Raw genomic sequence first — 15033 nt, 5'->3', positions numbered from 1 at the left:
ACCTCCGCACTCAACCCATCCCTCATCGACAGTGGAACAAGATCCCTGAAGAGCAACTCTTCTCCGCTCTCGCCGCCAACCAACCCACCCTCACCACCGACCCCAACGACGCAGCTCTCAACCTCACAAACTGGATCTCCAACTGCGCTGACAACCTTGCTCCCCTCAAACGCACGCATCGACAGACCAACACCAAAAAACCTCTCTGGTTCTCTGACACCCTCAAAGAATCAAAGAAAACTTGTCGTGCCCTTGAGAAGGCCTGGCGCAAGGACCACACCGCTGACAACATGACCGCCCTCAAGAACGCTACACGCGAACACCACCACCTGATCCGCACTGCCAAAAGGAACTTTTTCACCGACAGACTAGACAAAAACAGCCACAACAGCAGAGAACTCTTCAGCATCGTCAAAGAGTTCTCCAACCCCAGCGCCAGCGCCAACGCCGTCACGCCCTCACAGGATTTGTGCGAATCCCTCGCCACTTTCTTCCATCGCAAGATCAGCGACCTCCACGACAGCTTCGGACACCAGACCCAACCATACACCACTGAACCCGCTTCCCCGGACATCACCCTCAACAACTGGACCCACATCAACACGGAAGAAACCAAATCCATCATGAACTCTATCCACTCCGGCGCCCCTTCGGACCCCTGCCCGCACTTCATCTTTAACAAAGCCGACTACATCATCGCCCCGCACCTCCAGACCGTCATCAACTCTTCTTTTTCTTCTGCTACCTTCCCCGAATGCTGGAAGCACGCTGAAGTCAACGCCCTACTAAAGAAACCTACGGCTGACCCAAGCGACCTGAAAAACTTCCGCCCCATCTCTCTTCTATCTTTCCCAGCCAAGGTAATAGAAAAGACCGTCAACAAACAGCTGACCACCTTCCTGGAAGACAACAACCTGCTCGACCCCTCACAAACCGGATTCCGAACCAACCACAGCACGGAAACCGCCCTCATCTCAGTCACAGACGACATCAGAACCCTGATGGACAACGGTGAAACAGTCGCCCTCATTCTCCTCGACCTCTCGGCTGCCTTTGACACCGTCTGTCACCGCACCCTAATCACCCGCCTACGCTCCACCGGGATCCAAGGCCAGGCCCTGGACTGGATCGCCTCCTTCCTCGCTAACCGCTCCCAAAGAGTTTACCTCCCTCCGTTTCGCTCAGAACCCACCAAGATCATCTGGGGCGTACCTCAAGGCTCATCGCTCAGCCCGACACTCTTCAATGTCTACATGAGCCCCCTCGCCGACATCGTACGCAAGCACGACATCATCATCACCTCCTACGCCGACGACACCCAACTTGTACTCTCCCTCACCAAGGACCCCGCCAGCGCCAAGACCAACCTACAAGAGGGTATGAAGGACGTCGCAGATTGGATGAGGCTCAGCCGCCTAAAGCTGAACTCTGAAAAAACGGAAGTCCTCATCCTCGGCAACACCCCGTCCGCCTGGGACGACTCCTGGTGGCCCACGGCCCTCGGCACCGCACCGACCCCCGCAGACCACGCCCGCAACCTCGGCTTCATCTTGGACCCTCTTCTCACCATGACCAAGCAAGTCAACGCCGTGTCCTCCGCCTGCTTCCTCACTCTCCGCATGCTCCGTAAGATCTTCCGCTGGATCCCCGCCGACACCAGAAAAACCGTGACCCACGCCCTCGTCACGAGCCGCCTGGACTACGGCAACACCCTCTACGCCGGGACCACAGCCAAACTCCAAAACCGCCTGCAACGCATCCAAAACGCCTCGGCCCGCCTCATCCTCGACGTACCCCGCAACAGCCACATCTCCGCCCACCTGAGACACCTGCATTGGCTCCCAGTCAGCAAAAGGATCACCTTCCGTCTTCTCACCCACGCACACAAAGCCCTCCACAACAAGGGACCGGAATACCTCAACAGACGCCTCAGCTTCTACGTCCCCACCCGCCCCCTCCGCTCCGCTGGCCTCGCACTTGCTGCCGTCCCTCGCACCCGCCGCTCCACGGCGGGTGGGAGATCTTTCTCCTTCCTGGCGGCCAAGACCTGGAACTCCCTCCCCACCAGCCTCAGGACCACCCAGGACCACTCCGCTTTCCGGAGACTCCTAAAGACTTGGCTGTTCGAGCAGCGATAACCCCCCCTTTCCCCCCTAGCGCCTTGAGACCCGCACGGGTGAGTAGCGCGCTTTATAAATGTTAATGATTTGATTTGATTTGATTTGATTTGGTATAAGGTGCCAACACCATAGGTGTCCACCACACACCAGGCCAGGCTCCTACATATATATTTTGAGTTAAACATAGGTTCAGTAAAAAGCAAGGGCATCCTGTGTGAAACATTGAAAGTAGTTATCAGTGGGGTCTGTCTAGCTAAGTAATAGTGTGCCTTAAAAGCAATAGATACACAACTTCTTGAACTTAAGGTCAAGCTCTGCTCACTAAAATCCAGTCATGCATCCTTAAGAAAAAGGGAGTCCTGCCCATACTTAACACAATATTACACTAATATATAGATGAGCTGAATGAAAAGGTGAAGTACGTGGGTGAAGAAGCTGTGGATAGGGTTTATGATAAGGGTTAGTGCTCAGTCAGGACATTAGAGACACTGATTCAGCACCCCTGGGCATCCGCTGACATTGTGGTCATAGAAAGGAGCTTATGTGAAACGGTTGATGATACCAATATAGTGAAAGAATGTTGTGCATTATTTCTCTACCTATACATCTAACAATTCTATCCACCACAACTCTATCGAGCATTACTTTTATAAAATCTCACTAGCTTTGTTGGGAAATACACATCGTCAGCTTCTCTATAAACCATCTCCTTAGTTGAGATAAAGACTGTGATAAATAGCACGCGGAGCATCATATTGTATGGCCTTTTGGTTGACTTCTATAAGGAATACATTGACATATCAGTCTCACATTGCCTCTCATGGTGCAAGAAGGTGCCCTTCCACTTTCATTGTAAGAAGCGTTTGTGTTGACGGTGCGTAAATGGATAAGCCCCGTTCACTATGTGAGTGTCATGAACACTGACTGCTAGTTTATTGCACCCATAACACCACTCGATTTTGTTTTGTAGTTCAGGGTTTATGGAAATTGTAGTGTGTGGTTAGCTGTTCTGTTGAGCTGCTGAAGGAATGGCAGTAAAGCAGGTGTTTATTTTGTTTGTTTTACTCTACTGTTGAGCTGCATTGTTTTGGCAGCGTATATTGTCCTAGCACGACAATTTAGGAGGCATGAGACAAATACTTCCTACAAACCATCCAGTTTCCTACATTTCTGTTGTGTTTTATGTGTTCCTTGCCAGGGACGCAGCTTGGTCTGTAGGACTGGGGTGTGGGGGCGTCATATTTTCCAACAATCACGCTGGCCTATAACGTTTAAATACATGTACCTCAAGCAGTTTGCATGGGAGGGGCCTAAGGAGCAGTGAAATGGGAGAGTAATGCGATTTTGTAGGAGTAATAAGAGAGAAAGCACACTGTTTTGTAAAATAAATCTTTTTAGGACTTTTAAAAAAAGAGAGCGAGAGTCTGTGCGCGTTTGTCTGTGTATATGTAAAAATTCCTGGTGAAATACGAATGACATCTCACAATATCTGATTGGAAGTACCTGTACCCAGTTATTTATCAGAAATTACGTTTATTAGGGAGGTGGAACACCCCAAACACCGGCCCCTCCAAGCTATGCCCCCGCATAAGGCTCTTCAAATACGACAAATATAATTGCAAAGAAGCTCTGCAGTCCCTATTCCTATTCGTAGTGGGAGAATGGGTAATCTAATTATTATTAGGAATGCTAGAACAGACTTTAGGACATTTTGAGTACGGCACGTGCTGAGCACACTGCTGAGTTCCACTCAGAGGTAATGGACTGCCAATGGTATTGTGAGGTACACCAAGAAATTGATCTGTTGCCTATGATCTCACTCAATGTTCAAGTCATTCCATAGCGCATGTGACAGGGAAGAATACCATGCTCCGAACCAAATAGGTGAGAGGGAGAGAAAGAGAAAATGCCTGACGCAGAAAGGCCATTTATGGAAAAAGTTCAGATTCGAAGTAGAGCTCGACAAGGTAGAAGACTGTCGAGCACTGCCTGTTCGAAAGGAAGCAGAACATAGTATCAAAATGACTCTTCATTTTAAGGGGGAGCTGAACCCGTTAGAGCAAAGAGTACTCCATGAGAAGAAGTATCCTCAGGGAGAATGATCAGATAATATAAGTAGTAATGAACATACATTTTGAAGGTATAAAGGTTATGTTCCTCCTATATACAATGCCGCCATCAATAGGAACTGTTTACTAGGTAACTTTTCAATATTACACTGTGTATTGCAAACATGCCTGCGTTTTGGAAATATGATTTTCATGTGTATTTTCTTTTTCAAAAGATTCTTAACCAATATGATGACGGAAGGGGTTTCATTTGCACAGTATGGTAAAAAAAATCACACTGAAACGGCCTTATGATCATAAGGAGGGTTGTTTCCATGTGCAAAGGTAATGCAATATGCAATCAGTAAGGGAGTAAACAGTGGTCTTCTCAAGTCAAGTTCGTTCTACTGAAGAAATAACTGGGATGTCACCTTGGCACTGTAGTTTTGAATGTATGAGTGCGTATTATTGGTGCAGTTGCTCTATTTAACATGTTATTAGGCCGCATTTATTTTGAAGTTTAAAGTTTTTAAACAATTGATTTAGACCTCAATAAAAAGGAACACACAAAAAATACAAAAACAAATGATGCTAAGTATAAAATGTACAGTGATCTCCACAGCACGACTATTTACAGTTAAAATATTTTTAAAAAAACGTTTAAAATTGCGAATAAACAATTACATTATTAACACATCAATTAAAAGTTTCCATATTGTTACTAAAACGTGATGTATTTAAATATTGTCTCTGTGCTGCAGATAACACTGGGTAATTATACAGTAGACAATACAGATCTTGTTTTCCACATTGACAGTCGTGGCTATTATATGAGTCATCAGATTGTCCTGTCCATTTACCTGTTAGTGTTTTAACAGGCAAATTACTTAGGGCCAGATTTAGAGTTTGGCTGAGGGGTTACTCCGTCACAACGGCGACGTTTATCACATCCGCCAAAATCTAAATTCCATTATATCCTACGGGATTTACATTTAGGCAGACGGGATATCCGTCATCGTTGTGACGGAGTAACCCCTCCGCCATACTCTAAATCAGGCCTCGCTCAAAAGAAACTAAAAGAGCCTGATTAATCAGTACTGTATCAGAATATGTTTCATATCAAGTAAAAAGACTAATAAAAGGATAGATTTTTATCTTATATTAATATTAAAGTCTTACTTCCTAACTGGCTATGGTGATGTTTTTTACTCAAATCGTAAGATAACTTTCTGCCAAGGAATGTATTTGTCTTTACCATCTCAAGTTTTTCCTGACCAAGGACCCACATAAAAGATTTACATTGTTTCCTGCCACTAAAGGCTACTTTGTTTTAGAAACTATCTTTTTTTTTTAAATGTTGATCTTCAACAAAAGATTTACAGCATACTGGTTCAACACCTCTAGGTTACTTTGCAGACATAGCAGGGTAAAACCAGAAATAACTATGTTGTCTGCACACATCACTAAATGTAAACATTTTAGTGCCTAATTTAGGTGGGAAATTCTTCTGATTTATAAACTGAACTGTCAAATCATATAGAAACAAAGAAAACAAAAACGAGGCTAGTATGCATCCTTGTTTTAGCAATTCTCTGTTTTTATCATTGTTGTCAAAGCTTTATTCCATCCAACCCATGCCTTAAACCAGGTTGATGGATGCAATGAGATTACTAATCTCAATAAATTAAGCGGGGTGTATGGCAAATAGTCCCTTGTCGTCTCTAGGGCTTGTACATGAGGTGCAGGCTACAAGCATCTGAACTCCCCCCATAGAAAAGCAGAGCAGCTGTCCAAACTTCTCTCCACATCTGACACTCGGCCAAAGTACATACTACTAGCACCGGGTGTACACAGTCCCAGCTCCATTCCACCAGAGAGAGCCAGCCAGTCAAGCTCCTGACTCTTAGCCCCAAAAAGATATACATTTGAAATTAAAATAACACATATTAAATTAAGAAAATACTCTTAAGGAAAGTGTTAGCAAATGAATGAGAAACAACACTCAATTAAATACACTTTCGAAGGACAGGGTAATGTTTCCAATTCAATTTAATGATAAAATCATAAAATATTCATAAATGCCACGTCTTCCATTGCAAAAAGTTTGGTTTCCATTTCTTGATAAGCTTGTGGAGGAGATTCTACGATCCTATCAGGCCTTTTAAAGCCTGTGTAAGGCCCCAGCACAATAATCTTTAGAAATGCTTCTGTTTCTGCAGCATGTCTGCAAACATATGAAAGGACCTACTAGGGAGATTTAGAAAAAAAACACTGATGGACTTTAATCTTTCTATTAACTTGCCTTAGCATGAATGATGTTTTAAGAGTTAAAAAATAAAAAATAATATAATTTTTTACCTAAATTGAATCCATGGCTCGCATCATAGCCAGTCCAGAGTTATGGGCTCAAGCAAGTAGGACTGAGTTACATCGAAGAAATGCAAGTTGCCAAGCTCACTCAAAAACAAATCTTTAGTTGGCACTCTTTCAGAGCCTGAGTGGTTATTAGGGTGCACCTCAAGACAACACCGTCAGTTTCTCTGTTGTTCTGCTCTTTGGAGGCAAGCTGTAAACCAGGATCTGCATATCCCTTTACCTGCAATGTCACTGTGCAATGACGTGGGAGGCTATGATCCAAAGAAAATGATAAGAAAGAGTTATGATGACAACAGAAGGAAAGCTGATCTCTCATGCATGGGTAAGGAAGAGCTCTTATATTCTAGCGAACCCCTTCTCTGATCATTCGGTCCCGATTAGTCAAGTGCAAATGCATATTAATCAGACCTGTAGACCTAGGTGGGCATGAGATAAATCCTTGCTAACCGACCTGGGCCGGGTATCCACCCTTTATATAGGTGTGTCAGAGTTTTTATCTAGGAATACAGGCACTGCAACAACCTTCTCAGACTGGGTGGTGTAAGGCATTTATAAGGAGATAGGCCATCGCTTATCAGGCTGAGCATCAAAAATAAGGAAGGAAGAAGCACCATATTTGCGGCAAGAATTAGATTCTGCAACGTTGACTTATGTAATGGAGGGCTCCCCTGCTTCAGAGAAGCATCTAGAGGCAGCCAAAGTTTAGCTCAAGGAGTTTTATATGACCAGAGAAATCTTGCACCAGAACTCATGATTCCAAAAGTATTATGAAGAAAGCAAACAAGACCGGTGGCTATTGGGATGGTTCGTCAAGAAAAGGCTCAATAATATGGTGATCAAAGCCATCTTTGGTGAGGCCAACAACTGTTTTGTCAATCAACTGGCAGATACAGATAGACTATTTCTGACTCATTATGAGAACTTAAATACCTCGACTTCGGGTGTTGACCCCGTCAGAATCGAGGCATATTTGGACTCAGCTCAGTTGTCCATTATGACAAATGAAAGAAGGGTGCAAGCGGAAGCCCTCATTACGTTGGCTGATATTGCTAGTGCGACTTCTAATTCCCAAATGGAAAAGCATGTGAAAGCAATGGCCTACGAGCAGAGCTGTATAAGCTTTTGGCTGATGAGCTGGTTGAATTCATCGTCATACTGTTCAACGAGATATTAAACGGCTGCGAAGTAACAAGAGATTTTGTTGAGGCAGTTATAGTTAGCTTCTTGAAAAAGGATAAACCAGCTGACAGACCGGGCTCCTACAGGCCCATTAGTCTTTTAAATAATGACTGTAAGCTATTTGCCATGATAATGGCCCTATGGATTACCCCCTTGGCACAAGCAGCTGTGCATATGGACCAATGTGGGTTTCTTCCAGGCCGGCATATTTCCATGAATACAAATTTTCTGCTCCACGCAATTGATTACTTTGAGAATAACGAGGCCAACGCTGCCATAATTGTGCTTGGTGCTGAGAAGGTATTTGATCTGGTCCAGTGGGAAGTCATTTTTTCCTTACTCTGGCGTTTTAGGTTTCCCGAGAGACTCATTTGTGTGTTTCAGGGTTTATATGATAAGGCAGAAGCAAAAATTATAGTCAATTAGTGCACAGCGGGAAAGATCACCATGAGTTGCGAAACTTGTCAAGGCTGCTCAATTTCTCCAGTGTTATTTGCAGTGTTTACTGAGCCTTTGGCTGTGGCCTTGAGTCAAGATGGCCTTATTAAGGTGCCTTTGCTCGATGCACCCAAGATAAAACTTACTGGGGACGACATGATTCTGTATCTAGTGGGTGAAGAGCAAAATATTACTCGGGCATTTTGAAAAAATATAACTATTTTCAGATCTAGGTGGGTACAGAATCAACCAAGCGAAGTCGGAAGCACTTTTGTTCAATTTCTCCCATCATGTTCTTCTCATAGATATGCATCCTAACTTTGGTAACAGTCGCTCAATTAGATATCTTGGTATCATCGTGTCTTCTTATTGTGTCGACTTGTTTCAACTGAATTATTTGCCAGTTCTTAATGAAGCTACACTATTGCTACAGTAGTGGTAAACAGCTCCATTCACAATTACAGGACATGTAGCTTTGGGGAAAATTATGATTCTTCCTTTTTTTGTTCTTGTGCATTATTATTAAGGTTCTGCAGAGTTTTTTTAGGGAGGTGGACCAGATGTTATGCCATTTTCTTTGGTCAGGCAAGAAGCCCCCCACAAGATTATCAATTTTGCAATTAAATGTCGAAGACCCCACTTAAAAAAATATTGCTAGGCCACCCACTTTGACTGGGTGGTGGAGCATCTTTGCTTCTTCGGTTGCACAATAATATCTGCCTCAAGCTAATGCTCCAGGAGAGCAACGTTAGGCTTCCCCACTTTCTGAAAAGCCCCAAGATGCACAAACATACCAGGTATAAGATACCCCACGTGATAAGTGTCAGATATAGGCAGCTCCAGGAAACGTTTCACTTCCCTAACTTCCATCCTGCTATGCCACTGGATCAGTATTAGATGTTGGGCTTACAAGTAAATGCAGGGAAAGTCAAGAGTTGGGAGAGGTTCAGGACCACACAATTTAATGATTTCCTCTCTTCTGGGATGGTTAGATCATGGGACCAGTTGTCAGTGAATGAATCAGTGATCCCACCTATGCTCTTTTACTCCTGTCTCCAAATTCACCATTGTTTACAATCAGTCTACTCACTGGAGGATAATCTCACCACAACTATTTCCCAAGCTTTCTATGTAAGAGTATTATTAGGTTTTGGCAATTAGTATTGTATATTCTTGCAGCAGCTCTCATCAAAGCTACCCCCTAGCATTCTAGTAAGGCTTGAAGAAGTTAGAAAGAGTAAGATTGATCATTCTCTCTGGAGACAATATAATGTATGGGTGTATAAGGTGATAAAAGGGGCCAATTTCATTAGAATGGCTTTCCTTTGCAAATGGATGCTCTACTACACCCCAGTTAAATTAAATAAAATGTTTTCCTCCATTATAGAGGCATATTTCAGATGTAGGCATTGAAAGGGTGACTGGCTACATGAATGCTTTACCTGTCCAGAGCTGGCTGGGGTTTGGGGAAAGGTTTTCAAGTGGTTAAGCGAGAAGCTTCAGGTTCCCCTGGCCCCTGGGGTCCTTGGCGCCTTGTTTGGAATCTGTGCTCAACTCAGCAATTCAATACGGTAACAACAATACTTTTTTATTGAAATCCTTAGTGGTAAAACCATTGATCTTACAACTATGGAAAACCACTAAACTTCCCTCATAGCAGCAGTGACTCCATAAAATGTGAAAAGTCCAACATAAAGAAAAATTGTACGCTCAAAGGGTGGGGCGCTATTGAAATATCTGAATATTTGCTGAGGAGGACAGTCGGCTTAAATAGTAAATGGTGGGGGGGGAAAGGAAGGGAGAGTCCAGTGAAGAGGTGGAAACTGTCATTGCTATGTATAATTTTGGTATTATCTTTATTTAAGGTAAGATGTATTCCTGCTCATGTATGTACTGAATGAATTAACGGGTAAAATCAATTTTAAAAAAAAGACAAGAGAAGGAAAGCTTAGTCGTCTCGCATGTACCAGGGAAAGCTGGTACTCATGATAAGGAAGAGATCCCACAGGGATGATTCAGATTTCGATCCATATCCCTACATCGTTATGGATAGTAAGGATTCTATGGCACAGTAACTGAGACATGCTATTCATCTTTCTTCTGGATACTCAAAAGAGGCTTTGGGCGCAGTCCCTTCTAAGATTGAGAACTCTGACATGGAAGACTTACTAGGTGACTTTCCCTATCAGAACTCCTGGCCTCTCATCCCCACTGAAACATCAGATCCCCTGTTAGACTTGTCTTAGCCATCTCAAGATGGGATGATGTGCAGTGTTGTCAGTCAGTATGTGTCCTCTTATGCACAATTGTCATACTGGTGCATGCATCTCGAGGACAAACAACCAGGAACTGTGGAGACACAACTAGGAGATCTGCTTTGAGAATAGGTGAGTTTGGGCATGCTTAAAAGAGCTTCAGCACAACAAATGATAGACCATATTTATGGCTCAGTTTAATCTTACTGCAAAATGTTATACTACTGAATAATCAAAATGTGTTCATGCAAATTTTGTTGCATCCTTGCTCGCTAAAAGTCAAATTGCGAATGCCCTATCAGAATCGGTAATATTTAATGCATCTGATACCCTGGGGCTTAGAAATTATTCTGTGTGATAAAAAAAACACATAATACGAGTTTTTCTTTCCATTAATGGGAAAGTACATGCTCATTAAGATGCTTACTACTAAATACCACTTCAGTAACTGTGGTCTGCTGAAATTTAACAAAGGGTTTGAACTTTATCTCACCTCGTAGTTACCAGATGTGATAAACCTTGCAACATTTGTAATTACAATCTTTGCTCCAAGAGGTACGTGGACAGGGATTGTGAATCACTTTCAATCACTGTATACAAATTTCAGAAGTTTTTAATGTATGCTTTTCTGCCTACCTCACACCACTCAATTCCCCAGTTCTCATATCTGGGATCTTCTGGCCCAGGTGTTTTCATTGCATTCTGGGATAACTAGCCATGTTTATCCGATTATAAAACCGGGACAGTAAGTCCCAAAATACAAGATAAGCCCATGATCTGGATGAGCTACTCACAGAGGGACCTGGAAAACTATCGTCAATCACTGTAAAGCATTGTATAGTAGTTCATTCATGCATGCATTCCAGTTTATGACAGAGGTCTCAAGCTTCCCCAGAAACTTGGGCGAGCAGTTCCTCCATTCAAAGTCTGTCCTGTGAAGGGGCGGCCCCTCCATTTGAGCAGAGGGGAAAATGCCCCCAGAAATGCCCCAGAGACCAAAAATAAAATGGTAAGGAATTTAATTGAGTGGCAGCAGTGGTGGGCTGCCTGTGCACTAGTTTATAGTGTGCATGTCACTTTGGCCGGCCGGCTTGCGACTGCCAGCCTCACAAGTGCACTATTAACCTCTCAACCCAGCTGTCTTTGACAGCTGGGGTGAGAGCCTGCAGAAGCCTACAGTGCCCTCAGAAACAACGAGAGAGGCCACTCCCTCCAATCCTGCTGCTTCTCTCATGCTAATTAACAGCATGAGAGCAGCGCTAGGATTACGTAAGCAGGTTAGCTAGGGCTCTGGACGTGACGTCAGGCAAAAAAGAGGACCGGAGCAAGGGAGACGTGTCTACACAAGCAGGTAAGTGACTTTTTTAAATTTCTTTTTTAACTATTTATTTTACGTTCCTTCCCCTTCACTGCCATAGTTGCCAGCTGCCCCTGGTCCTGTGTCATGTTTCCTAGGTGCTGCATAACGCCAAACATCACACTCAGAAGCAGAAAAGAGAATGTCCCAAAATGCAATTGTAAGCACTTTAATCTTTGGAAACTCTAATGGGGGGACAGTGGAAACTTGCAAACAAGAGACTCAAAACATGTAATATTAAAATGAGAGGATTAAAGAATGTTAAAAGGTTAATAAGTATAGCAAGAGTTTTGAAACATAAGGCATTTAACAAGAAATTCTGAAATGATGATTAGCTTTTTTAATTTAGTCTTTTAGGGATCAATGTGCAGATTGTTTGTTGTAATTAGTAAAATGTAGGCCCATATTTAGGAAGAGTGGCGCTTCATTTCATGAAGCGCCATTCTTCTTGCCCCCGTTGTGCCCCCCTAAGGCCACCATGTGTGTGCCGTATTAATGATACGGAGCACCATAGCGCACGTTAGGATCAATAGCGCCATCATTTCTGATGCTACTGTGGTACTTTTCAGGATTAGAGCCAAAAATGTTGCCGCTAATCCTGCAAAGTACATAGAGGCCCATTATAAACAATGGTGTGCCTCAATGTAACGCCTGCACTGAGCAGGCATTAAAAATGACGAGAAAAGTGGTGCAGAGGAACACCCCCCTTGCATACATTATGCCTAGCACAGGCATAATGTGGCGCAAAGGTTTACAAAGTGGCGCAACGCGTGCAGTGCACCACTTTGTAAATTTGGCGCAGCATTTTTGCCAAGCTAACGCCACATTAGTGTAAAAAAAGGGTGCTAATAGTGCTAGGTGGCGCTAGGCCCTTCTTAAATTTGGGACTTAGTTTGATTGTCTTAAGAATAATTGTTTGTTTTAGAATTTTAAATCTGTATTAATTAAACACACTAAACTGCTACTGCCACTGATGCAGCCCTCCATTAGCCCAGTTTAGTTAAAGGCCCCACAAAGGGTAAATTACCCAAGGGGAGACAATGCCCAGTTCATGATCTATACATCAATACGAGGTATAACTGGAAAGTTGCAGGCTTGAAGCAAGCAGTCTTGCATTACAATCTTGACTCTTCTACTAATCAAATACTCTGATGTTGATTAAATTATATTCTCCCTAAAAGTCTGTCTCCTTATCTGCCGTCATGTGAGAACCACAAAACAGAGTCCTTAGAGGGAATGAGCACCAAGGAACCATTCACCGAGCAGCCCTTGCAGTAGATCTCTCTCATGTTTGATTTTCGTCATATTTTCATTTCAACATGTTTATAGTTGACCAATAATGACTACCCGGTTTTCTATAATTCTCGATGGATAAAATACCTTAACATGTTATTTAGTGTCATATTCTGTTCTTGCTTTTTTCATTAAGATTACAATATGATTTCTCAACACGCAAAGTTGTATTTTACTTTTTACATACATAAAAATTGGTAAAGCTGGTTACTGTTCATAATGAGGGTTCTAAGTTTCAGTTGACATCCAGTTTTTTTCCTACATTCATATTTGCTATCAACTTTTGTCCCAATATAGAACACACATTGGCAACAAAACAAGAGCAGAAGAATAGATTCAAAAATTTGTTTTCTAAGATTACAGACTTTGCTCACACGATGAGGCCGGGATTAAAAACAATTGGCAAATTCATAAACATATTTATGAGGATGTGAAGTAGTACTACAGCAGAACAACTTCAAGTACTCATAAATGTCTTTGTGAATTGGACCAAAAAGTCCAGCCCCCCCCCCCCATTAGTAAGAGTGCAAAGAGAGTACAGTCCTTTCTGCTAGTACTAATTGTATATTTATATTCCCTGAATATTCCTTTTTGAAATCTTTTAGGGTCAATTCACAAAGGAGTTCATAAGCATGTGAAGTATATTCCAAGACTAATTCTTCATATACAGTACTCATGAGTGCCTTTGTGCCTTATCGGTTAACAGGTTTCAATTTGCCCACTAGACCACACCTGAAGCTGAGGGAGTGTTCTAATCCCAAGGCCAAGGGACAGACCTCCTAAAGAAAATGGCACTGTGTTGAGAACCCTGCCCAGATTATTAATACACCATTATATTTAGATAAATTTGGGATTAGAGGTAGTGGTTTCTGCCATCTCAAGTGAATTGTCCATCAGGTTAGGAGCACTTGTCAATGTATTTTTACAGCAACATCACTGAGCCTCTTTCGAAACGCTCACAATCTTTCCAGATAAATACAGAAAGGCAGAAGGAGATTAGGAGGCTTTTTCTTTGGGTCCTGGAGCAGTAGGTGGTTACTTGGCAGTAGTTGTGGTGGATCCTGTTCTTCACAGTTGGTTGTCACAGGTCCGAAGATACTATGTGATCCCAATTAGATAAATGTTATTCGGTTTGTACACCTAGTAGCAACTCTATGAGGTGGTGCATGGATTGGAGCACACTTGATAAGACAAATATAATTTTTTTTAAAGAGACTAGGGGCTGGGTTGGGAGGAGACAGATATGGAATGAAACCCACAAACTCCCAAAAAACACACAGTGACTCATAACCTTCCAAATAAACTTCTTTTGAAGGCTCCATTTAAGCACTGAGCCCCCACACGTGTGTGATGTGCACGCAGAGTATCGCTAAAAATGATAATCCAGATTTGGCCAATCTTGTATGAAAATGCAAAGTAAAACTATTAACTAGATGAGCTACTTATACATGAACCTATGAAGCTTTAGATCTTGTCCACACATCTCAACCACCTTTGGAAGGTATCACATGCCTTGGGGTGTCTTAGACCCGTCCTCCTTCAGTCACCTGTGCTGTCTTACTGCTGTGCTCTGCCTTTGGCAAATGCACTACCAAGTCTCTGACAATTAACAGAGCACTCTGGCTATACCGACTACTGACAGTTTTACAGATAGAGATAAGAGCGGCACACAGACACTTTGTATCAAAGTACTGCTTTGTTGCAAAATATTCCTTGCAAGAATATATATTTACTCAATGCTTTAAGAGAGCACAAAGAATAAGCAATCCAGTAATATCAGTAAAGTACTATTGGGAATGCCATTAGGTCTGGTTTGTGAATGAAAGTGTCTTAAGTATTATTGGTGTGTTTAAGCACATGATAGGTCATCATACATGCACTCTGCCAGTCATCTTTGGATACATGTATCCATTCATCCATCCACTGACTCATTACTGAATTCATACTTTGGCACAAACACAATAAAA

The sequence above is a fragment of the Pleurodeles waltl genome, chromosome 9 (assembly GCF_031143425.1).
Source record: "Pleurodeles waltl isolate 20211129_DDA chromosome 9, aPleWal1.hap1.20221129, whole genome shotgun sequence".
Lineage (NCBI taxonomy): Eukaryota > Metazoa > Chordata > Amphibia > Caudata > Salamandridae > Pleurodeles > Pleurodeles waltl.
This window is presented reverse-complemented; position numbering follows the sequence as displayed.